This window comes from Canis lupus, chromosome 5 (assembly GCF_003254725.2).
Source record: "Canis lupus dingo isolate Sandy chromosome 5, ASM325472v2, whole genome shotgun sequence".
Classification (NCBI taxonomy): domain Eukaryota; kingdom Metazoa; phylum Chordata; class Mammalia; order Carnivora; family Canidae; genus Canis; species Canis lupus.
In genome coordinates, this window is record NC_064247.1 from 36,750,597 (window position 1) to 36,776,775 (window position 26,179).

Consider the following 26,179-nt stretch of genomic DNA (forward strand, 5'->3'; position numbering starts at 1 on the left):
ACATGAGATTTATCTCGATTATGAGAAAGAAGTCAAAGGCGTTTAAAGCTCTGAGTCTGGTCTCAGGATGGAGCCAGTCGTCTCCCCCCTGCCTCTGTGGTGAGAAGCCACTAAAGAGAAATGACAAGAGCAAAATTTCTGGGTCAGGCCTGGCACCGAGGCACTGCTTGCCCTCACCTCACCTCTGTCCTTGAGGATTCATGGTGGCCATCTGTACGTAGCTAATCTCTGTGTTATTTTCCTCTTGGCAGTTTTCTGGACAGCTGACACCTTTGACAACGATATCAGAAGTAGGTTTCCAAACAGCCCTATCCAGAGCCCACTCAGAGAATCTGAGCAAATGGATTAAAGCCTTCCTTATCTTTGCTCTTTCTTAGGCAAGTTAGACCGAGGTGTGTCAGCAGCTGAATAATCTCCACCAGGGACAAAGAGTCTAGGGGGGAACCAAACAATGAAAAGCTGGAAGATCTCTCAAGTGAGCCCTGAACTCCCTGAGCTTAGAAGAGAAATCAAGGGATAAATTCTTCCCACACTCACACTTCCATATCCCTCAAGCAGAAAGCAAAATACTGAAATGTGTGTGCAATATTATGGAAGGGAATTAGAAAGATTGAAAGGTTAAAGATAACAAAATACGGATTTTGTTAGGGTGATTAGGTGACAGGCCTTTTCTTTCATGACAGTTGTCTTCAGTAATTAGTATCAGTTAGATGTTGTAACACAATGAAAAGATGCCCAATATCATTAATCCTCAGGAAATTGCCAATTGGAAGCACGATGACACGTCACCTCGCACTTGTTAGAATGGCTAGTACCAAGAAGACAAGAAAGAACACGTGTTGGCAAGGATGTGGAGAAAAAGTGGGAGCTGTTGATGGGAATGCACACTGGTGCAGCCACTGTGGAAGGCAGGATGGAGGGTCCTCAAAAAAATTAAAAACATCAATATCACATGATCCAGCAGTCACTGCTCTGGGCAAATATCCAAAAGGGATGAAATCATTGTCTCCAAGTGATATCTGCACTCTCGTGTTCACTGTAGCATTATTCACAGTAGCCTAGACATGGAAATATCTCACGTGTCCGCTGACAGATGAATGGAGCTTTTTTTTTAGTGCAGTATATATCTACCATGAAATATTATTCAGCCATAGAAATGAAGGAAATCCTGCCATTTGTGACAACCTGGACAGAATTTGAGGGCACTGTGCTAAGTGAAATAAGTCAGACTGAGAAAGACAAATGCTGTACCATTTTACTTACCCGTAGAATCTAAAAAAGCCAAACTCATAGAAACAGAAAGTAAAGTAGTGGATGCTAGGAGCTAGCATGGGTGGGGGAGACAAGATGCTGGACAAAAGGTACAAACTTCCAGTTAGAAGAATCAGCTCTGGAGAGCTCGCGTACAGCATGGGGATTACAGTTAACAATTCTATATTATATATTAAGCAGTTGCTAAGAGAGTAGATCTTTTTAATTTTTTAATTTTTTTTTTTGAGAGAAAAAACATGAATGGGTGGGATGGGGCAGAGGGAAAGAGAGAGAGAATCTCAAATAGGCTCCATGCTCAGCACAAAGCCCAACGCAGGACTCGATCTCATGACCCTGAGACCCTGAGATCACCACTTGAGCCAATATCAAGAGTCGGATACTTAACCAACTGAGCCCCCCAGCACCCCAAGAGAGTAAATCTTAAGTTCTCAAAAAAAAAAAAAAAAAAAGCAAAAAAAAGCAACAGTCTTTAATGTGACATCATGAAGATGTTGGCTCAGGCTACAGCAGAAATCATTTTGCAATCTATAAGTGTACCAAATCAATACATAGTACACCTTAAACTTACACATTGTTATATCTCAATAAAGTTGGGGAGGGGGAGTTGCAAAACAAAAAAAGCTTGCAGCTTTTCATTTAGAGTGAGTCCTGTCCAGGTTCTCTGGCTCTGTTGGCTTTGATGAGAATAAGTCCACAGATGGTTTGCTCAGGCTTGACTCCACTTCCTCCCCTAAAATAAAGGCTTGTGACTGTGAGTGCCCCTGTCTCATCCACTAGGTAGCCCCAAAACCTCACATAAAACCTCAGAATATTTGTTGAACACTGAAGGGACCATGTCCTGTAGGGGGTCACTGCCCAGACTCTGGAACAAAAGAAATGTAGAGAAAGAAACAGTGTGCCTCAGCGGGGGGAACATGAGATTTTAGAAAATGCGACCCTGAACATGTTTCTGGAGTCAGCTGGAGAAGGAAGTTCCAAGCAGCAGAGAAAGTTGCTTTGAAGTCCATTAGATGGTTCTCAATTTTTATATCTGGGGACACAAGAGACTGGGGGTGCAATAGCACCTGCCCTCAGAGGTTTAAGGCACTCTAATCAGCAGATATGTCCACCTGAGGTTTGGGAGGTAAGACAAATCAGGCACTGGACTCAGCCCTGTGTCCTCATTGACCATCTGGTGCTAAGGGTGAGCACGCGACTCTCATCACCCAGACAAGCACTGTGGTGCTGGAGGAAACTCATACCCTCGCCTCCTCTCTGCCCTCAGGGGAGAATCCAGAGAAAACAGGGAAGCAAATGATTTCTCCTGACTCTCCAGTCCATCCTCTCAATTCCTGTAATTACATCTCACTGTTGTCAGGAGGAGTGAGAGCAGACTTCCAGAGCCCCTCCAGGAAATGATTACAGCTGAGTCTAGAGAAGACCATCAGAACCATCAGAGCTACATATAGAATGGGCTGCCTCCCCAGGCAGGGTCCCTGAATGAGCCTGAGGGACTGCATCAGTGGCATCGTCAAGGGGAGTCTCCACTGGAGGGAGCTTGAAATTGGTGACTCCCTGCCACCCTTCCAATAACAGCACACTGTTGCCAGCATTGCCAGCACCCACGCCCAATGTCAGCTGACCTGGAGCAGGTGCACTCACACCCCATTCCAACCTCTGAGCTGAGTCAGGACCGCAAAGCCAGGTGGCTCTTCTATCCTCTGTGGTAGGGTGCTCAGAAAACTTATCACACAAACTAGGACACTCTTACAAATGAAAGGAGACGGTCATAATGTGGTGCATCAGAGCAGGGAGGGATCTATGGTATTCTAATTAGACTGTGCCATTAACAAAAATCCCAGACTTATAGTGGGGTCCATGATTCTGAAGCATAGTGTTTATTAATGGCCTAAAAGTCTGCCTGGTGCTACTAAAGACCAAGAGTCTTCAATGAATTTAACAATAAATATAGCAGTGTGTTGTCATATAAAGACTCTTGGGCTGGGAATTCCGGTGATAGAGAATACGGAGGGGAGGTGGTTATGATTCAAGGGGACTCCTCAGGTCTGAAGAGCAGAGATAAAGTACTGAGGAGACGAGAGTGGGAGGAGACATACTTCAAACTGCATTTCCCTAGATACTTTTAAACATCCTTAAAAGAAGACCACGTCTGGGTGGCTCAGCGGTTGAGCATCTGCCTTCAGCTCAAGGCATGATCCTGGGGTCCTGGGATGGAGTCCCACATTGGACTCCCTGCATGGAGCCTGCTTCTCCCTCTGCCTGTGTCTCTGCCTCTCTCTCTGCATCTCTCATGAATAAATAAATAAAATCTTAAAAAAAAAAAAAACCTACAAAAAGTCTCAACTGTCCATGTCAAATTATATGATTTTTTTCCTTTTGTTTGCAGTGGCTTGAGGGTGTCTGGAATAGAATGTGGGGGGAGCTAAATCTCCCTGCTGCACCAGGCCCCCCACAGCACCATCCCCAAGTCACACACCACACTGGCACTGCCAGGATTTACACACATCCGAACTTCAGGTCTTCACCCGAAAAGCCAGCACAGATGCCTTTGCCCGTGGGATTCCATCCAGCTCAGCCCACTGAGATTTCACTGGCCTGTTGACCTACAGCAAAACAGTGGACATCATGCCAAGCCCTGCAGACCCACCAGGGTGATTCATTAATAATATTTGTAATCTCTGAAAAATGATGTTGCACCATAGAAGTGTCAGCAAATAACCGTGGCTCAGTAACGTGTCAGCATACGTACCTAGGAGTCATTCCTGACCAAACAATTTTATAAGCATCTGCTCTCTTACTTGCTTCCACTGGCTTCCTATTTTTCTCCCCTCTTTAGAGCTCCTAAAGTCAGACTCACACTGGAATAGCTTGCAAATTCCCGTCTTTTCTGATTGGGCCCATCTGAATGGGGCCGTCACAGTGTCTTCTCAAATGGCATTTCCATTAACATTTCTATTTCTGTCCATTTGGGGCACCTAAAGATTTCCCACCAAGATCTACATTGACTATTTTAAGAAAGTGCTTTTAAAAAGCCAACGCGTTGGCTAAGTTTAAATTTGACTTTCTCAGGGGATGTTTAAAAGAAATACACTAGGTTTTGTTGGCTTTTTTTTTTTTTTTTTTTTTTTAAAGAACCTTTGTAAGTTCAAAATAACATTCCAAAAGGAGTCACTAGAAAAACATTCAGGGTAAGAGGGAAAAAAAAATTTTTTTTTTTTTTGCAGACCTCATGTTTTTTTCTACGTTTGCTTTTTGACACAGAAAAGTCAAATAGCCATAAGAGTCAGATAATAATTGAAAGAAAAATGGGTTGTACTTCTCAAGTCCAGAATCTTCACAGAAGAAGGAGGAGTCAAGCCTGTCGAGATCCATTATTCAGTAGGCCAGGTAGAAAGGGAAGATTTTGGCAAATGGTAGATCAAAGGCAGGGCTTCGGAGATTCTCTTAGATCTTGGAGGAGCAGCGTCACAGCCATACTTGAACCATGCCAACTGGAACTTTCCATCAGGCTGATGACCTGTGACCTCCTGGTGCTGTAGCCTGGTGAAATGCCCTAAATATGCTTGGACAGCTGCCAATCAGGAAGATAAACCACGGATGACTACTTCGACAAAAACGTAGAGCCAAAGTGGTGATTGTTTCCCTAGGCATGGAGACAGATCTCTGCTGGCAGAGCAACATGAATGGTGTATCAGTGAGAATTGGTTGTGTTGCTAAAACTAAAAAACAAAACAAAACAAAACAAGAACAAAAAAAAACCCTCTCATAGTGTGGCAGCACCACAGCATCATCAGGGACCCAGATCTTGACTGTTTTCCACTGCCACCTTGAGCATGTGGTTTCCATGTTCCAGATTTACCTCGTGGTCCTATAGAGCTGCCAGCCTGCCATCCATCAGAACTGCATTCCAAGGAGGAGAGAGAGAGGAAGGTGGAGGGGGAAGTGCGGTCCCTCTCTTTCAGGGGATGTCCCAGGAATCCCACACAGCATTTCCATTATACCTCATTGGCCAGAGTGTGGTCACGCGGCAATCCTTAGCCACAGTGCAGAGGCTGAGAATTGCTCTTCTAGCACAGTGCTCAGCCATCTCTTTCACATATAGAGCCTGCAGTGAGCCTTTTCTTCTCTTCCAGAAGCACCAGCTGGCCTCCACTCAGCATGTTACACCACGAAAGACTTGATGAGTGTTTGCTCATCTTTGGACACAAGAAATAATCTGGATGTCTGAAAAGAATGCCATTAATTCATGCCCTACAAAAAAATGGTAAATGTTTAGTCTTGAAAATGCGGGTAAGAGTTTCTCTTATGCTTTGAATGAGCAAAGAAAGCCCATGGTGTAGTCTCATAATCATGTGGTGTCTTAAAGTGACTTAAAAAAAAAAAAGATTTGATTTGATTTTACCTTAATAATCTCCCTACACCCAACATAAGGCTCGAACTGGACAACGTCGAGATTGAAAGTCAGATGCTCCACTGACTGAGCCAGCGGGGCATCCCAAAGTGACCTTTAAAGGAAACTGCAGGTGGCTCAGCAGTTTAGTGCCACCTTTAGCCAAGGGCCTGATCCTGGAGACCCTGGATCGAGTCCCACGGTGGGCTCCCTGCATGGGCCTGCTTCTCCCTCTGCCTGTGTCTCTGCCTCTCTTTCTCTGTATGTCTCTCAGGAATAAATAAATAAAATCTTTAAAAATAAACAAATAAAGGAACCTGTAAAAACCATTAGCTTCCAGAGAATGGCTCCCCAGTGCTTGCAGCATTCATACCCAGAGATCCCAAGATCTAACTCTATTCAGAATAGTTGCAGAGGCATCAGTCTGGTGAGAAGGGCAACATAGGAGGTAAACTCGACTCAAAAGGGTATTTCCGGAGCAAGCATGATGTCCGGGATATGCTCAAAATCTGTCAATTTCTGGCCTAATCCCATTCCTGTGATGAGGCAATTTAGCCACATGAGGCGAGGTGGTCCTGAGTTGGAAGCTTTCTCGATATTTCCACACAACCGATGTGTACAGAGCGGGTGCCAGCAACAATCGGACTGTATTCAGACATCATTCCATATGGGGCCTGCTTCCCGGGATTCCACGAGATCCCTGGTGAAAATGCTAAGTGGGGTTTTCAGCTTTCAGTTTTTCTTTATGGCCCTGGTGGTGTTTAAAAAAAAAAAAAATTCCAGCTTTCTGGAGGTATAATTGACAAATAAAACTGTAAGATGTTTAAAGTATACAAGGCGATAACGTGATATACGCATAAAGGATGTACCCTGTGGAGTTAAGAAACACGTCCCCTCATTTACTTAGGTAGGATTTATTGGGGAGAATATGTAAGTACTTCTCTCTTAGCAAATTTCAATGATGCAATATCGTGTTATCAATATAGTCACCATGGTATACATTCAGTTCTTATATCATATTCACCTTCTAACTGCAAGTCTATTTCCTTTTACCAACCTCCAGAGATTTCCCCCATCCCCAGTCCCCCTTTATTATTATTATTATTTTTTTTTTTTTTTACCATTTCTGAGTTCAACTTTTTGGAGGTTTGTTTTGAGATTCCGAGTATCCGACACCCCCTCCAGTAGGCAGATCCTGGATGGAATGAACAGGAAAGTGTGTCCATCCTGGGTTTTCTTCCTCGTCCCCCTCACCCTTATGCCCAGAGGCACAGAATCTAATGTGCATAAGTAGGTTCATGAACCTCTGGAAACCGCACGCCAGGTTATGTGTATTTGTGTATTTGCAGTGAGGGCGCTCATCAGATTCTCTACAAGATCTGTGGTCCTTAGAACTGCTGCCCTGGTATTTTATACTCCAGCAATGCAGACACCACCACCCCACCCCCCGGCCATACACACAAGGTTACCTCATGCCCCCACATCTGCCGGGGCATTCCGGGTAGAGAGAAGCACCGTGAACCTAGCATTCTCCTGCTGGGCCTCAATACTCCAGCACAAAATCTGTCTTCTCTGTAGAACCGACTCCTCCAAGCAGATAGGAGTTTTGCTGCTTGTGCCCTGGTTCATCGTATTGTGTTGTAGCTGTTTGCTTGCCTGTGATAACAAGGCAATAACGTGATAGACGTTCCGAGTATTTCTCACCTAGTATCACAACTGGCATGTTCCAGTGAGTTCCCGGAGGGTGAGTGGGTAGACGGATGGATGGATGGATGGATGGATGGATGGACCCTCTCTTCTCATTGCTGATTTTGCTTTATCCACCGATCCACCTCTGGTCCCTATCAGATTAGTCCTTTCCTCAACTGCCATGCTAATGGCAATGCCTGAAATCGCCGAATGTTTAGGCTTTGAAACAAACAATGTTGATGAACAGAATTTTGCTCCATCCATTTTGGTTTTCTCTGGACAAGTTCTAGAGCCACAGCTGTATTCTCTAAACAGGCCTCGTTCGGTTCCTAAGTAACAGGTCATGTCTTCTTATTGAGCGGGGGGTAGGGTGGGGGGCTGCCTCATGCCTCTGCCCTTTTGCAGAAGGAAAAGAACTTCTGGACTCTGTCTGACCCGAATCTAGCACCATGTCTCGCAAGTTGTTTCTGTCTTGGCAACTTTACACGGCTCTCTATCATCAGGCCCAGCTCTTGACAGTAACTGGATTTTATAACGGTCCATTGGTCGCTTCCTGGGGTTTTGACTAAGTTTTAACTTTGCAGTGCCGAGTGGCATGTCTTAGATGTGCCTAGCTCCAAGCTTATGCCCAGGAGCTGGTGGATTTTCTCTTCCATGCCCATCAGCCACAAAAGACCGAAGCACAGGGAGAGGCAAGAGTTACTGTCTCGCCAGCCCCAAGTCTGCCTGCCTGGAGCAGCGTTTTGGATGAAGCTCATTATTTGTGGAAATGGTGTGTTCCACAGGCAAAAATAACTTTTTAAAAAAAGAACCAATCTGTACCCTCCTGAAGTCATCTCAAAATGGATGCAAGATTTCTCATGAAGAGAAGAACCTGTTTTGTTATGGCTCGAAGGGTCCTCGTGTACTTGGCCACCCCACATGCAGCCTAATCTAGGAGGCTTTAGGGTCCAGAAAAAGTTAATAGAGGCTTAATGACGAGGTAATGAGAACAGAGGTCAAGGGTGGGAAGCAGGTTTTCTATTTGGAGCCACACAGCCATGGGAAAATCTCATTTGCAGACTGTAAACTACCAACAGAAACCATTGAAACAGAAAAATATAGGAGCTGTCCCTCACCTGATCTTGTATTAAGCACGAAGGACACCATGGTTTAAATAATAAATAAAAACATAGAGGGCAGCTCCAAATGAGAATCAACTAAGATAAAGACAAAGAAGGGGGGAAAATAGAGGAGAAGGGAGGGGGACCTGGGTGGCTCAGTGGTTGAGCATCTGCCTTCAGCTCAGGTTGTGATCCTGGGGTCCTGGGATCGAGTCCCACATTGGACTCCCCACAGGGAGCCTGCTTCTCCTTCTGCCTGTGTCTCTGCCTCTCTGTGTCTTTCATGAATGAATAAGCAAAATCTCAAAAAGAGAGAGAGAGAGAGAGAGAGAAGGGAGTAAATCGAGGAGAGAGAACAGCATCTGGAGAAATGACCAGCACTTACTTTGTGCCAGGCACTGTTCAAAATCTAATGTCTCGTGGTTGTTTTGATCGTTCTAACAATCCACAAGGCCTGTGTGGTTATTATGCTCTGTGAAGGAGTGAAGCACAGAGAGGTGAAGTGACGTGCCCAAAATCAACCCAGCTAGCTGGGAGAGGAGCTGGGATGTGAACCCAAGCAGGACTCAGGAGTCCACAGTGATGCAGGTGTGTGGACAGGTGTGATAGAAGGTTCGGGAAGGCTGAGTGCTCCCACCCGGAGCTGCAGACCCACTATTCAACTATTGTTATACCTTCTGGATTCACGAGTTGACACCTGACTCCAAAGGTGATGCTAATTAGGAGGCGGGGCCTTTGGGTGATGAGGTCATGAAGGTGGAGCGGGAGTGCCGCTCCACCTTCTTATAAAGTGTCTTATAAAGGCGGCCCCTTCCGCCATTTCGGGACGCACCAAGAAGACGGTTATCTGTGAACCGGAAAGCAGGCCAGCACCAGTTCCTGAATCTTCCAGCATCTTGATCTTGGGCTTCTGACCTCCGGAACTGTGAGAAATAAATCTCTGTTGTATTTAATCCCCCACCACCCTGCCTAGGTTGAGAGCCCCTGGAGCACCCATTCCAAATCCCACCAGTCCAGCTGCCCACCCTTTGCACACACCATGGACTTTTGATCCACTATTACTGAATGCCCAGTTCAGCCCATCACCTCTCATCTGGGGATGACCCCACCTTAATCTCCTGACCTATGTGACCTTGTGTCCTGCCCTCTAGGGGCCTGGTACCCATCTCCAATTGGCATGTTGGAGAGCTCTCCATTGCCTTAGCCATACCTCCTGCTGACAGCACACCTGGCCCATTGCTTGACCAATTGGTGCCTACCTTCTTGTCTTAAGCTGATGGAGTCCCTGGCAGGATAAGGTGAGACGAACATAACTCAGCACTTAGGGGTTCAACAAAAACAGATGCTGAGAGAAGCAAGAGTTGGTTCTCCATGGGGATGTGCATAGTGGGATTGGATGCTGATGCCGAATGGACTCAGATACTTCTGATCTCATCACTGTTGAAAACAAGAAGTTTCGGCAAAGCCAGTGAACTCTGCAGGGTGTACGTTCTAGCCTCAGTGGTAGGACCTCAGTAGAAGGGAACAGCACGTGATGATTTGTTGACTTGATGTAGAAAAGTTTCCAACACTGAACATCTACCTTGATAAGACCATGCTATATTGGAAAATGTTGTTTTGTAGACCATACCCTCTAAGTAACAACTTCTGTTTCCTAAAAGTTCTTGTATAATCACAAGCTTTGCCTCTAGTTCAGAAGACACAGTTGGGAAAGCCCTGAGTTTGAGTTAAGTTGTGTCGAGCTGCATAGTGAATATAGTAATGTAACTTCCTGGGAGTGTTGGGCACTGGTGGATCTCACCTGAATCTTGCTTAGGCATATGCTCTCAGCCAAACAGAATTACCCACAATTTCATCCTCTGCAGGGCACGTGTATCCACTGCCTGCTACTCAAGGATGGGGGATGAAAAAGCCTGGTCTTATCCCCTGAAGGCAGAACAACTCCAAAGGACCATCCCAGTTCCAGAGCTGGCTGGGATCCAGGACTAGACCTGCATGAGTGGAGGAGGCACTGACTCATCTCAGGTACAACGTGAGGCACCAAAGATCTCAGTGATCACGATGGGTACAATTTTAATGCACATGTTTCTTAAAGCCCCCCCCCAAAAAAATCAATGGTAAATATCAAAATTTCAAATATATACTAACCTCAACCAGGCCAGGATTAGGATAAGGAGATTGAAATAAGTCCTTACAGGTGCAGGTGAAATTTAAAATTTTGTTCATCATGGATTTTTTTTAATGTCAGCTTAAAATTATTTATTTATATTAAAAAGTTTATTTAATTTGAAGAGCACAAGCATGAGTGGGAGGATGGGTAGAAGGAGAGGGAGGAGCAGACTCCTCACCAACCAGTGAGCCCAATGTGGGACTGGATCCCAGGATCACGACCTGAGCCGAAGGCAGACACTTAACCGACTGAGCCACCCAAGTGCCCCACTTAAAATTATTTAAATGCTGCATTAAAATATTATGCATCTTAGCTGCTGAGTTTTCTGGCACCCCTTAGGTATTACCCCAAGGCAAGGCTTCATGCCCCCTGGTCCCAGCTGGGATCTGCTGGAAGCTTCCACTGCAGTCCCAGGTCACTGTAACTCCCCCTTGCATGGTCCTGCCCACTTTCTGCTCTCCTTTCAGAACTTTTCCTAAGCCATGCCCAGTAAGCCTCCTACATCCACATATAACGACATCCCCAGCAGTTTCCTAGAGAACCTTCACTGAGGACAGGGAGTCAACTTGGTAGCACAGAAAACTAGAGGGTGGGCAAAGCTGAGTTTGAAGCTCAGCCCCACGATTTACTGAAAGTGTGATCCTCAGCAAGGCGTGCAGCCTCTGCAGCTGTTTTACCCCAATGCAAAATGAGAACAATAATGCCTCTCATTCCTTTAATCCTGGAGCACTTTGAGGAGTAAATGAGCTAATCCAGGTAAAGAATCCCGTTTCATGTCTGGCAAATAACAGGTGTTTGGGGAAACAGAACTACCCCTCCCAGGAGGAAGTGACAAGCACCGTGACCTGGCACAACAAGGCTGGAAACTTTGAGTGAAGAGATGACACTGTTGCACTGGTTTTGCCAAAGCTGCCTGGGCGCATCATCCTACAGCTAAATCAACACGCTTTATCCTTCTGGCTGCTGATAATCCGACCCAGTGCTTCCTGGTGAGATCCTAACGTGTGGGGTCTTGCTTCTTAGCCATTTCTAAACATCTGTGATTAGGGACAATTAGAGACTAGGCGTGCCTGCCATCCTCCTTTCTGGCTGAGGAGGAAGTCCCCATGCGCCACTATCAGGGGCGAGACAGCATCTGTCAGCTGGTCTCAGGAATCCACGGGCTCATTCAGACCCAGCACCAGTCCTGCTGACTTTATCTCAGTTCCCCAAATGCCTCAGACTGTTTGCTTCTCACTGATAGGGGAATCTGGCGTCTCGTTTTCTCAATGACCAGAATGAGATTCCTAAATAGCAAGAAACTGAGATAGGTGTTATGGAATGTCAGGGAAATTGGAAAAACCAAACAGAGGATACAGTCCCCTCTCTCAAGGAGCTTCCAACATTCCAGTAGGGGAGAGAGAATAAACATAGACATGAGACAAGCAAAACCCATGACTACAGACTTACGATAGGATGTACCCATGTCCCTGCACGCTGCCTGTCAAAACCCTTCAGGGCACCTGTGACACCTCCACCGTTAAGTGTCCCGCTCTCCTGCACCAGCCCCTCTTCCCCTCCCAGACAAAAGCCATTTCTATTTCCACAGCCTATTGCAATCCTATTACCATAGCATATTAGCATATACAACAGCGTATGTATAAAAGCATATTGACGTGCCTTCCCATTTCTAGGAGCTTTGCTTCAAATTTGGATAACTGCACCTTCTCCCATGTATTTTTTCATTTGTCTCTTCTACAGTATTTGTGCAAAATAGGTGCTCAGTAAATGCTTGCAAAGGAATGGCACTGTTAGAAAAGTCCAGAAGCCCCCATTTCCATGGGGGGGGGGGGGGGCGGGGAATGAAATTTTTTTCTGACACAGCTTTTTTTTTTTTTTTTTTTTTTTTTTTTAAGAGAGGGAAGGGGAAAGTGCAGAGGGAGAATCCTAAGTAGGCTCCATGCTCAGTACAGAGAGGGACACAGGGCTTGATCTCATGACCCTAAGATCATGATCTGAGCTGAAATCAAGAGTCAGATGCTCAACTGACTGAGCCACCCAGCTGCTGTTCTGACATAGCTTTGGAAGGAACACAGCAACATGTTCCTCTGGCATTGGAGCTACAATCTGGAGCCCCAAGGGCCACATTCAGCCTCCCCACATGTTTACTGGGTTGGCAAGATGTTGTGAGGTTTGAACTTTAAATGCCTGTGGCCAGCATATACAGCCCCCAACGGAGCCCTATTTGCCATCGGTTCTTGTTCTCTACAGCTAGGACAGATGCCTGGCTTCCAAGGCCATCTGACTTCATCTCCTGCTCTGCAGCGGCCAGTCCATAGCTGCTTCCCTTTCTGGAGTTAGATGACTCTGGCCAAAACACCTGGAAGATTAAGGTAAATTTCCCTCAATTTCTCAGTCATGTCCCTAAATGTAAGGTAAGCACTCCTCTTTCTGAGCCAAAAACAGATCTGGGAAGTCAAAGGAGAGAGCTGTTTTTGAGTGCAGACCATAAAACAATGCTTTTTTTTCTATTAATCCTGACAACCACCTTGAAATGAGTTATTACTTATCCCCATTTTACATAAGAGCACACTGAGGCTCAGAGAGGCTAAATAACTTGCCCAAAGCTACAGAGCTGGGAGGAGGCAGAGCCAGATTGCAGACCTAGATCTGCATGGAGCCCTCACCCCTAATCATATCCCAACTTGGAGCTGCCAGGGAGGGGCAGTGGCGCCGAGCCTCCATTTCCAAGGGCAGAATTTGGGAGGAGGGCGATTCATGTTCTGAGCAGCATGGTGGTTTGCATGCAAGTAATTCTTGTTTATCTGCAGTAAAGCAGGCTGGTCATGTGCAGATAATCCAAAAATAGTTTCTAATTTTTCTTGGGATAAATATAAATTTTTTGGCAACAGACACCCCTCTCAAAGCGTGTTTTGATTAGAGTTACACGAAAAGGCGTTTTTATTCTCTGAGGAGTTGCCAACTCATGGGCAAAAGGGAACTGAGAAGTGTGCCAGCCGACCTTCCTCCTGCCCACCAGTAGGACTGTGTGGACAGTCCACACAGCTGTCAGCGAAAGGACACTGGTGGAGGAAGGACATCTGGGCTCTGGCTGAGTCCCTGCCACTCTTGAACAGGAAACTCAACTCAACCTTTCTCCTTTCACAGACAACATTGCTTAGGAAACTAAGATCTGGTTGTGAAGTGTCTTAGCCAAGGTCGCAAGGCAAGCTCGTACAGAATTGGAACTTGGAATGTGGAGCCCTTAACTTTTCAATACTAACCCGCCTCCCTGATGCTAATGTGGGACTTCCCCAGAGTCAGGAATGGCCAGGAATTGAGATAAAGAGATGCCTGCATATGATTCAAAGTATGGCCCAAAAATATGAGAAGCAGGCAATGACGGCTTTGCAATACTCTCTGTTCTAGGCTTCCTTGAATACCTTATTTCTGAAGAGTAATGAGTAACTTGGAGACAACAGTGAGGTGGTGTGAGTAGTGTGGACAGCGCTGAAACTTGGAGTTAGCCAGACCCTTGAGATTTGGGGAACATGACTTAATCTCTCCTGGCTTTCCCTCAATGGCAAATTTCAATTACCAAGAGAACTCCCAGGAGAACTTGACATATGGAAGTATTCAATTAATGAAGACAAGTGGTCTTGCTGAGGGTGAAGGAACCCTCTTCCTCTGGTCCTAATGGATGCATCTGGCTTCTGTTAAGTGATTTATTGGTTAAATTTATTGACTTACTGGTGGATCAATTTTCTTTCTTCCAAATATCTGCAACAGATGAAAGAGAATTAATAAACAGTCACACAGAAAGAAATAAGATATATCCTTCCTGCCCCTCAGACTCAAAACCCATGCTCTTCTGTTCCACAGTTAGATGCTGATGGCAGAAGTTGCAACACAGCTGGATGAGGGATGTGGGGAAAGGAGGAAGGAGGAAGTGAAGCAGCCCTAGGCCATCCTTTTGGGAGTTCACCAGCTCCAGTAGACCAAGGTTGACCAAAATCATACAGCACAAACAGGAGAACCATCCTAGCTAGAAGAGCCAAACCAATGGGCACCATATTTCTGCCTCTACGATGGGATCTAAGAGAGGCAGGAGTTTCCCATCAACATAGTCTTAACTGTCACTTACTTGATCTTAGCTGATCCTCAGGAATAACCCAGGAACAGTCAGCATGAATTCAGTAATTTCATTCTACAGATAAGCAAATTGAGACTCAAGTTAAATAATTTCTCCAAGAAAATAGGGCAAGTAATGATAGAGCGGCTATTAGAACCTGTTGTGGATTGTAAGGGACAATTCACACACCTCATTACTGCTTTAGGACAATCTGTATCTCATTTATCTTGTGACCTCAGTGCTTAGCAGACAATAGGGCTTCTTTGGTAAGCATTTGCTGAAGGAATGAATTTCCTATATATTACGCTACTATGCATGTATTTGAGAATCTACTATTACAAATCCCCATGACTTGTCATCCCAACAGCATGACTTCAGAAAATCTGTGTCCAGAAACAGCCAAGTATAAGCTAGTACAACAGATCTTTAGCCATATTAAAGAGGTTTAGTATAAACGTTGTTTTTTAAAAGATTTTATTTATTCATTCCTTAGAGACATAAGAGAGAGAAAGAGACAGAGACATAGGCAGAGGGAGAAGCAGGCTCCTTGCAGGGAGCCTGATGTGGGACTCAATCCCAGGACCCCAGAATCATGCCCTGAGCTGAAGGCAGACACTCAACAGCTGAGCCACCCAGGTGTCCCACAAATGTTAACTAATCATAGTTCATCAATCATTTAAGAAGTTATTGTTTGCCCAACTTTGAAATATAATCAAGAGGTCTGAATTATAATTTCTTATAAGAAATGGAAAGCGCATCACCCAACAACATAAATCTGATGAGCTTAGGTGGCCATAAGATGAGAAGCTGGGCATGTGTTTGTGATTAACAATGCCAACTTTGGAATTTCATCTCGGATCCACCATTTTCATAGTCCTCTACAATAGTGTATTTTGGAAAAAGGACGTTCCTTTCAACAAAAGAAAAGGAAGGAAGGAAGGAAGGAAGGAAGGAAGGAAGGAAGGAAGGAAGGAAGGAAGGAAGCCATTTGTTTCTTATTTCAAGATAACTCTGTCCATCATCTTTGAATCCATTGCCCCTTGCCTTTGGTTTGCATTCTTGCCTACATGTGATGCTTTCCACAGCTCCATTCAGTCCCTTGCCAGATAGTCCATGCAGACAAAAACTCTAAAGCCAAGTGTAGGAAGACAAGGGGAGGGGAGATGTCAGTAGTTTTGCACTATAAAAGAGCACTGACCTGACCCTTGAGCCTGAAATCTAACACCACCAATTCAGCATGTAAGCTGATAAGTAGGAAGCAGCCACATTCCATGATTCTATGCTATTCTGTTAGGATTTAGAGCTGACATTTTAGTGAGGAAAAGGGCAAGGTGGAATATGAGATGGTATAGCATTACCAGAGGGGATGTCTGAGTTTGCTTGGGCTGTCATAACCAAATACCACAGGGTACGGGACTTAAACAAGAGACATTTATTTTTCTCATAGTCTGGATACTGGAAGTCTAAGATCAAGGTGGCCACAGGATTGGTTTCATCTGAGGCCCCTCCCCTTGGTTTGCAGGTGGCCGGCTTTCCCGTGTCTTCACTTGGTTTTGTCTTGTGGCATATATGCCACGGGTATCTCTCTGCATGTCCTAATCTCCTCTTCTTATAAAGACTCCAGCCAGTTGGATTAGGGCCCACTACATCAGTCTCATTTAACTTAATCACTTCTTTAAAGGCCCTGTCTCCAAAGGCAATCACATTCTGAAGTACTGAGAGTTAAAGCTTTGACATATGAATCTTGGGAGGATAGAGTTCAGCCCATTATCCATTATCAGGTGATGTTTACATACACCACAATCAAGCTTCATCTTCATCACCAATTTTTTTAAAGATTTTTATTTATTCATGAGAGACACACACACAGAGAGGCAGAGACACAGGCAGAGAGAGAAGCAGGCTCCCTATGGGGAGCCCAATGCGGGACTCGATCCCAGGACTCTGGGATCACAACCTCAGGCTTTGCAAAAGCTCAACCACAGAGCCACCCAGGTGCCCCAATCACCAAATTTTTCCAGGCATATTTAGACATTGGACCTGGGAAAATGAAAAATGAATACATTTTCTAAGAGCATTGTATGCTAGTAAACATAACAACCATCCTTTGGGCAAAGGGGAAGCCATGATTTGTAGTGTTTGTCAATTTCTGTGGTGTAAATATTCCCAACACCAGATATTTCAAGTTAGCACTGTTATGTCACTGAACACAGGGCTGGGAAGAGATTAAAACAATCAAGATCTCACCAGCCAGTGTGAGTAGGCTCCAACACACTTGTAAAAATGGAAAGTGAAGTGATTGTGTCGTCCTGGCCCGATTCCTTCTTGCCATAGTTGTCTCTGGCTTGAAGTCCATCCCTACTCTCTATAAGCTACTGGTTTTCTAATCTGGAAATTTGAAGATCTATACATGTAAAAATTTCCTGTTTTGCTTCATCTGAACCTGAAATATTTTAGTACTGATACACAAAATCCTCACTAGAACCTATCTCAACTCTCAGTACTGGACAAACCATTTCTAAGAATGACCATGGGGGGAATGCAGTAGATGTATGAAAATGTTTTACCATCTCTGAAAAGGGAACCCATCTGATAAATCAAAGGAGATGCCCCTCCATTTCAGTAACAGTTACTGCAATAATCATAGGCAACCTAATCTCTAAGGATGTATTTTCAGTACTTTTCAGGAGGATTTTACATTTCTGAAACTGCTCCTGAAAAGAAAGCAATCTGACATTAGAAAATACTTATTAGCCATTTTAAAATGACAGAGACATTTTAAAATGCAGTATATAGCAAATGGATTCTGTATAAAAAATGAATAAATATAATTATAGTACAAGTTCAAAAGATTCCCCAATCTTGGAGGAGGAGAAATGTTCTTCAACATTCAGACTTTAAAATTGTACCAGTATAACCATCCTTGTAAAATAGACCAGAGAAGACGATTTCACAAAAACAAATAAATAAAATCAAGAGACAATGCATGATTGAAGAAGGCAAAATACAAATAAGTGGTGGTGAGTAGTAACAGTAATATATAGACTACGGTTTCATAGTTTTTGTTAGAATGATTCTGAAACTGAATGCAAATATAAGAACAATTCTTGCCAAAATAAAACAAAACAAAACTGTATAATGGAAAAATAAATTAAGCCTGATTATTCAGGATTTAATATTCTTGATTATTTTAGCAAAAACTAGAAGAGGGAGAGTAGTAGAGGTTAATGTATACTCTAATTTGAAGAATGAGTGAGGGGTTCCCAGAGGGAGCACCATTTACCCAAGTTCTTACAGAATGTCTAGGTGATAAAAAGGAGATTACTTTTAACAGAGGGAACATGTAAATGGAAGCCTAGGGTGTAAATAGGGAAATATATGTTTGACTATTTTTTAAATAGATCAGATAGTAATAAAAGGATAGGAATAAGATCTAGAATTTGAAAATCAGGGGCGCCTGGGTAAATCAGTCAATTAAGCATCTGACTTTGGCTCAGGTCATGATCTCAAGGTCCTGGGATTGAGCCCTGTGTTGGGCTCTCTGCTCAGCGGGGAGTCTGCTTCTCCCTCTGCCTCTGCCCCCTCCCCCTTGCTCATCTCTCTCAAATAAATAAATAAACAACCTTTAAAAGAAATTTTTTGAAAACTTGAAAGTCACTATAGGAAAAAATATTAAGGAGAAAATTAACTACTATGGAATCATAGAAAAGCAGAAAACATAAAACAAGGTGAAAGAAGTCATGTTTACAAACAATGTATCACAATAAATATTAATAGGTTAAACCTTCCTCATTAACAAAGACTCTGAAGTTGAATCATACTGAGAATCCAGATTGTATATTTTTATTAGATAAGTACCTAAGACAACATGCCTTGAAAAGGTTAAAATAAAAAGATGCACAAAGGGGTAACTTGCAGAAGAAAACAAAATACAGGGATAGTTATACGAACATTAAAGAATTCAAGGCAAGAAGCATTTAATGACACAAGATTGTGTACCTTTCTGTTGTTCTTTCCTTAGTATAAAATGCAGAAAATTAGAGATAGTAAGAAAGTAATGGAGAATATAATGAGTCCTATATGAATACTAAGTGAGATGTTGCTTGAAAGTACTTAGCACAATGCTGCCTGGCACGTAGAAAGAGTTAAATAAATGATGATAGAGAACATAAGAGACATCATTGACCAGTTCCTTCAAAATTTCTTTCATATCTCTCCTTTGCTCTCCAACCTCATCTCTACAACTGTACTATAGTCTCTCCTTATATTTCTACTGGATTACAGAAATAATCCCCTAACTGGTCTCCCTGTCTCCAATCCCACACATTTCAATCTGTCCTGCACAGATTAATCCTCTTAGAACACTATTTTTAGTATGTCACTCTTTGGCTCAAAAGTTATATACAAGAAGAAATCCAAACTTTCCAGCCTATTATTCAAACTCTCTACAATATTCCATGATCCTACCTTTATTTACAGGCTTATGTTATATATTTTCAATATGAACTCTCCAGGAACATCCACCTTTTCAATAGCCCCCCCAAAATATTTTAATCATTTGTCTCTGTGTCTTTTTTCCTTCAAACTTGAAAGCTCCTTCCACCCATCTCCATGTTGACCCTCTCTGCTGCCAACCCCAGTACCAGTCTTAATGAAAACAGAGTTTAGCCTATTCCACAAAGAAACTTTCCCCTTCCAATGACCAAGGAATTAGGTCCTGTATTCCAACACCTAAATAAATCCTCCCTACTACCATTCTTACCTTATTTCATCAAATTTAAGACTCGTGGTTGTAAGAGAAATCATAATTGTATGCTCAAGAAAGAAAAAAACCCTGTCAATGACAGTATGACATTCCATTAATTTTTAAGAGCCATTACTTCTTTGGTGATAGTGAAAAATGGGAAAATGTGCATCTTAGGTTCAATAAAATATGATGGTTATTTCATTCATCCATCCATCCATTCATTCAATCAGTATTTTCTTATTGCCTACCGTATGCTCAGTATTACACAGATATTATCTACAAATAATACCAACAAGATGCCTACATTCACATTTATATTCTTGCACATGCCTTTTATCACCCCTGCTCCCCAAAAAGGATGGTAACGTCCTCAAAGGTAGAGATCAATGTCTTACACTTTACTTCCCACAGTAGGTAGTACCTTTCCTATTTTGCACATAGTAGGCATTTAGTATTTAGCAAGTGAGGTAACGGCTGAAAAGAAGTTGCACTGAATGCAGTCAGCTCAGTTCTAAATTCAGACATGAGAATATGTGATCTGTTAAGAACTAGTTATAGACCTCTCAGTGTGAATGCCTTTACACTAGTTTACAAAGGAGGGGTGGGGGTACAATTTGAAAAGTGTAGGATGGACTTACTAAGGCTGTTATGTAGATGAGACTGGAGTCTGTCTCAAATACTCTCCGGGCTAAGCAAACGAACACAGAGGATTATTATGCATTATTTGCACTGCTTTATGAAACTACTGACTTGACGATTACTTTGTCTATGTAGCTTTTTTTTTTTTTTTTTAGAGAGAGAGAGAGAGAGAAATCGCGTATGTGGATGCCTGAGTTAGGGGGTGAGGGAGGCGAGGGAGGGAGAGGGAGAGAGGGAATCTTAAGCAGGATCCATGCCCAGTGCAGAGCCCATAACAGGTTGGATCTCACTACTCTGAGATCATGACCTGAGTTGAAACCAGGAGTCAGACACTTAACCAACTGAGCCAACCAGGTGCCCACCCAGTTATTTTGAATAACATATCAGTAGATCCTTGTCATTTGTTGATTCAAGATGTCTGTGTTTTACCTCATATGAGCACCCCTAGAACCCATGATGTCTATCAATTTGCATTTTTCTGGAAACTACATCACCCTGGAGATAGATCTGCAGCCAAAAGCCACCAGGCCAGGAGTGATCACTGCAGACTTCCACCCAGAATTCCAGAATTTCATTGCAGACTTGCCTTCCCCTTTTCAACATTATTCAGAAATCTGAGGATTCCAGAGATCACAGGATATGTCCCTTAAAAATACCCATTGTGGGTTTTGATCAGCTGGGGCCCCTCACTCTGGGAAGTTCCTACTTTTTAGTCACACTCCTTGGAGAACTGAGCGGGGAGAAGGCCACTGAGCTGCCAACAATGCTCATTTGATCAATCTACAAACATATAAAGAGATTTACAATGTGCTGGGCTCAGTGTTAGTGGATCACGTACAAAGAAGGGTACACTCTGAATGAATGCAGCGCTCCCCCAAATGCACACAGTCCACTAGAGGGCTTTTATACTTTTAGCTGTTCAGTCTGACTTTCCTTTTGGATCCTCATCACCACCCAGTGTATTAGCCAGGGTACCTCTTATTAGTTCCATTTTATACTGATGAAAGCACCACCCAGAGAGATTTATACAACTGCCCAAATTCAAGTGGCTAAAAAGGTTTCCTAAATTGCAATTCCCAAATTACAGCCTCTTGACTGCAATTCTAATGCTCTTTGCCAGGATTATACATGTAGAGAGTCAGGGATACCAGAGAGGTGGATGGATTTCCAGATAATTCCATGTAAATCCTGGGGCACCTGGGTGGCTCAGTGGTTGAGCTTCTGCCTTTGGCTCAGGTTGTGATCCCGGAGTCCCGGGATCGAGTTCTGCATCGAGATCCCCGCAGGGAGCCTGCTTCTCTCTCTGCCTGTGTCTCTGCCTCTCTGTGTGTGTCTCTCATGAATAAATAAGTAAAATCATTTTAAAAAAAATTCCATGTAAGTCCTGATAATATTCCAGAAACATCACCCCTCTCCCCTGCCACCAAACACAAAAATCAATGAATTGTATCAAAGAGTACCAACTGAACTGAACATCTAAAGGTTCAAATATAAATGCCACACAGAAGCTCTGTACAAACCACATTAGCAATGGAAGACAACAGAGAAATTTCAGATGCCCCCATGTTCCGTTTAACCCTCTGCTCTTGTCCATGCCTTGGTCCTAACCAAGAAGCTCCAGATGGAGCAGATAGTGCCTGGGGCCAGGCTTTGGGGTTGTGTTATGACTTCAAGTTGGTGTCTTGCCAGGTTGGGCCTTCACCACATCCTCCCCCGTGACCCTGGCCCATGTCGGCTGGCCAAATTATTTAAATATTGTACATTACTAGTTAATAGACACAACATATTGAAAGTTTTACAATCAAATATTTATGCTGCTAGAAAACATTTTACATTATCTTTAAACAGCCATGTCATCTATTTATTTTCAATCTCTGATCTTTCTGTTTTGTATCAGAATTAGAGAATTTAGCCTATTTACCCAGAAGTAAATATTATGATGAAAACATTGGGCAGCTCAAAAGTAGACTTTAGTAAAGCGTGGAAGTATTTTTTGTTAGGGTCAATTGCACAACAGCCCCTGCATGGCAATACATTGAGAAATTTCCTTGAGAAGTTTGAAGCATGGAGATTAATATTTCATGGCTAGTCGTTGCTCCTACCTTGCCTTTGGTCCCCCTTTGATGGAGCATCCTGACCCTACTTTCTGGCCATTCATCCCTTTTCTTACCTGGAAATATAAACCTTCTGGGGCACAGAATGGGCATTTGCAGGTGACTCTGATCAAGAAAATACATTTCATACTTAACCTTGGGTGTAAGCGTTGACACATGGCAGTCTAAAGTCATCTGTTGGGCAATTAAAGGCCACATAGCCTCAGCTTGGCCTATTCCCTTCATGCCAGATGCTCCCTTCAAATCTTCCAAATGTTTCTCTCTCACTCTGTCCTATGTTGCTGCTTTATTAGGCTTCCAAAACTAGTCACCGTGTCTCAGGGGCAACTTATCTCTGCCCTAGAGAGGGTCCAGCCAGTAAATGCCTCTCATCATTGACTCAGAAAGAAAGACCCTCCTTGAATATCAGGTGTTTTGGTTTTTTTAAATCCTTGTCATTTCCAAAGAATACTCTTAAAATTACAGGAAAGGTGCCTGGACATCAAGGGGCCAGAAAGCACCATCTTTCTGATGAGCTTTGCCTCCTTGTGTCTGCCTTGTGATGATTAAGATCTAATTTCTGTCTCTGAGTTTTAGATTAGCTCTTTTGAACTCTCTGTTCCTTGAGCTTCACTTCTTCACCCATCTCTGATTTCTTAAGCTCAGGCTAAACTCCCAATCAGGGTGTTAGTTGTCTCACTCCTCACTTTGGAGGCTGAGTAACCTACAGATCCCTCTCCTGACTTACCAGACTTATGTCAGAATCTATGCCACTTTCTTGAAAGCCTTCTAACCTCCTTGAATGTCAGCTTCCTCCCTAAAGAAAGAGGAAAGTGGGGGCACCTGGGTGGCTCAGTGGTTGAGCATCTGCGTTTGGCTCAGGTCATGATCCCAGGGTCCTGCAATCAAGCCTACTTCTCCCTCTGCCCGTGTCTCTGCCTCTCTCTCTGTATCTCTCATGAATAAATAAAAATAAAATCTTTTAAAAGAAAAGAAAGAAAGAAAGAAAGAAAGAAAGAAAGAAAGAAAGAAGAAAGAAAGAAAGAAAGAAAGAAAGAAAGAAAGAAAGAAAGAAAGAAAGAAAAGAAAGAAAGAAAGAAAGACGGAAGACGGGCACTGGGTGTTATTCTGTATGTTAGTAAATTGAACACCAATAAAAAAAAAATAAATAAAAAAAAAAAGAGAAAGAAAGAAAGAAAAAGAAAGAGGAAGGTATATAGGTCTTAGGATTGCTATGAGGAATAGGTAAGAATTTATGTGTACATTTATGAATTATGTGTAAAGTACCTCATACTATGTTTGGTCCAGAGCGCATACTCATCGATTAAGTAGTGATATCTGTGATTATTACTATTTGTGCACAAATGGCCCAACTTCCTCAAAGATCTCCCAGGCCAAAAAAAAAAAAAAAAAAAAAAGATCTCCCAGGTCTTGATTTCTCCAGTTGCTCTGCCACATGAATATGGTTTTCCCCACATCAGTATCTAACCATCAGCTCTCAGTGCTTCCTAGCTACAAGGATATAGGACATGTCAAAGAATATAGAGAGAGAATAAAGAAAGATTGGGGAAATGCACAGTAGAAAATCCATGCTCTACAAGAAATTACTCATTGCATTAAAAACAGATAAATCCAGCAAATTTAACGTAAAGAGGAGAGGTCCCTTTCTACAGAAAAGACAGGATACAAATAAAACAGGAATTCAAAAAACAAGAAGGACAGCCCTAGGTCACAGAAACCCTGATTCAAGGCCTCATGTTCAAGACCCAGACAAGGTCTATTTCTAGGGATCTCAGCTTCCTCATTCAACAAACACTTAGCAACCATTTACTGACCATCTACCATGTGCAAGGCACAGTTCTAGGCACTGAGGTTCCATTGGGGTGTAAGAGAGACAAGATTTCTGCTCACTTGCCTGTATCTTCCAGAGTGAAAGCTGGGATAGAGGAAGATCGTTCTGACTTCTGTGTAGAGAGTGACTTCAGAGGTGCAAGAATGGATTTTGGGGAGAGTATTTAGGAGGTCATTAACACCATCTAAGTAGGAAATGCATATTGGCGTGGTCTGGCATGGTGGCTGAAGATAAAGCAAAATAAATGGATAGACATTGGAAAAAACATTAAAAAAAAAAAACAGTTTCCACCATTGGCAAGAGCTAAAGGTGACCCTTCTACAAGTCTAATGGGAAATAAAAATGCACATATATTGTCACTGCTACAAACTCTGGAACTTCAGCACCAACACCAACAAATGTGGCTCTTAATGTGCAAAGTGCATTAAATGCATTAATACCCACTCTATGCTGTTTTTATTTATAAGAAGGAGAGAGAAAATAAGGAATATCCTAAGCCTGGCATGTAGAAAAATGATTTGTCTAGTTGACCCAATAAATAACAAATAGTAAAGTATTCCAGTTTTATTGTTGGCATGATCATAAAGAACGTGCTGTGCTTATTATCTGGTTAAAGGGGTTTCATCCTGTGTGATGTTGAAGTGAGTTATAATCTTTAATAAACAAATGTCAGAAATTTTTAATTCCGCTGTCATGAATGTTTACGGAATTGTTGTATTTTTTTTTCTCTCTCTTTGGTGACACTTTTGTTGGACATCGGAAATGCCTTTCTGTGTTCCCAGAGGTGGTATCATTTCCAACTAAAGATCTGAAGGCCAATCCTAGGAATCCATCTATGTCTCTTCAAGGATCAGGCCACACCAGTGACAAGCAGCTTAAAGGCTGGTGTCATAATACCAACCCTAAACCATTAATTCACTCCTGGAAAGCCCCATAAATAAACCTGAGGGCACTATTAAATTCATATTTTTATGTAAGGTAGAACTAGAATGGAAGGTGGTCAGAGACCAAAGAGAATTGTGGAAAGGTTGTTTGATTATTCTTCACATATTAATATTGCTGAAGGAATTGATCATTTTTGCAAAATTTACACATACAAATCACAACTCCTAGTACTTTAAAAATAAAGAATGAATATGCAAGTGCCTCTGACATGCCTAAGGTCGAATAACAGCCCTACCACTTACCCAGCTGGATGATTTTGTTCAAACTGCTTTACTTCTCTAAGCAAGGCTACCCACCCCTAGGAAGTACAGGAGCTTTGGAGAATTTTTTTTTTAGTAGGGCTCCCATCCAAATAATTCATCTGAGTCACTCAAAATCAGCATGTCAGCATGATTCCTGGCAGCCTAATAACACACAAGTCAGAGGAAGTGATCAGCTCACCAGGCTGTCCTCCTAGACTCAGGGCTGGTCAAGGGAACACAGACCTCTCATTAAGTTCCGGTGCTAGAGCTTATGTGGACATCTGGTCAACCTCACTCCATACACATGGGCTAGAGGGTTAGAGAACACCCCAGAGGGGAGAAAGAGAGAGGGAGTGGGCCCAGCTGGTCTGATTTGGGCTCACAGCTCTTAGCCAGGGTAGTACTGCTGGCCATAAGACTTAAAAGATTTCGGGCAGCCCCAGTGGCTTAGAGGTTTAGTGCCCCCTTCAGCCCAGGGCGTGATCCTGGAGTACTGGGATCGAGTTCTGCATCGGGATGGAGACTGCTTCTCCCTCTGCCGTATCTCTGCCTCTCCTTCTCTGTGTGTCTCTCATGAATAAATAAATAAAATCTTTTAAGAAAAGAAAATTTCAAGGGAGGCACTCCAAAGCAAGGGGGTTCCCTAAGATATGGCACCTGGGGTAGGACCCCTTGTCTAAAAATAACAGTCTTTCTGAATCTCAGTTTCCCTGTGTGTAAAATGGGAATAAAACTGGTACTACTTCCCAAGGCTACTGGGTGTATTAAATGAAATAACAAAACCATTCATATCCCTAGAATTTACTTGATGTTAGCTAATGCTGTTGTGTTCTTGTACATACATACATACATTAAATACATACATTTAAATAAGTATTTTGTAGCCCAGATTCAAAAAACTTTTTGATGATAGGTCATGTCTATCA

General features: G+C 43.0%; 1 long non-coding RNA gene across 3 annotated transcripts in view; it reads left to right on the forward strand.

Annotated features, from left to right (window-relative positions):
- LOC112647344 (uncharacterized) overlaps window positions 1–25,042 on the forward strand; it is a 31,556-nt gene extending 6,514 nt beyond the window's left edge. Inside the window, exons 2-6 of one of the 3 annotated variants that reach the window (XR_003128280.3) lie at window positions 5,406–5,536; window positions 10,320–10,479; window positions 11,416–11,613; window positions 12,875–12,996; window positions 24,849–25,042. This is a non-coding gene — a long non-coding RNA (uncharacterized LOC112647344). The other 2 variants (XR_003128279.3, XR_003128281.1) reach the window with 2 other exon arrangements.
- The last annotated feature ends 1,137 nt before the right edge of the window (window positions 25,043–26,179 follow it).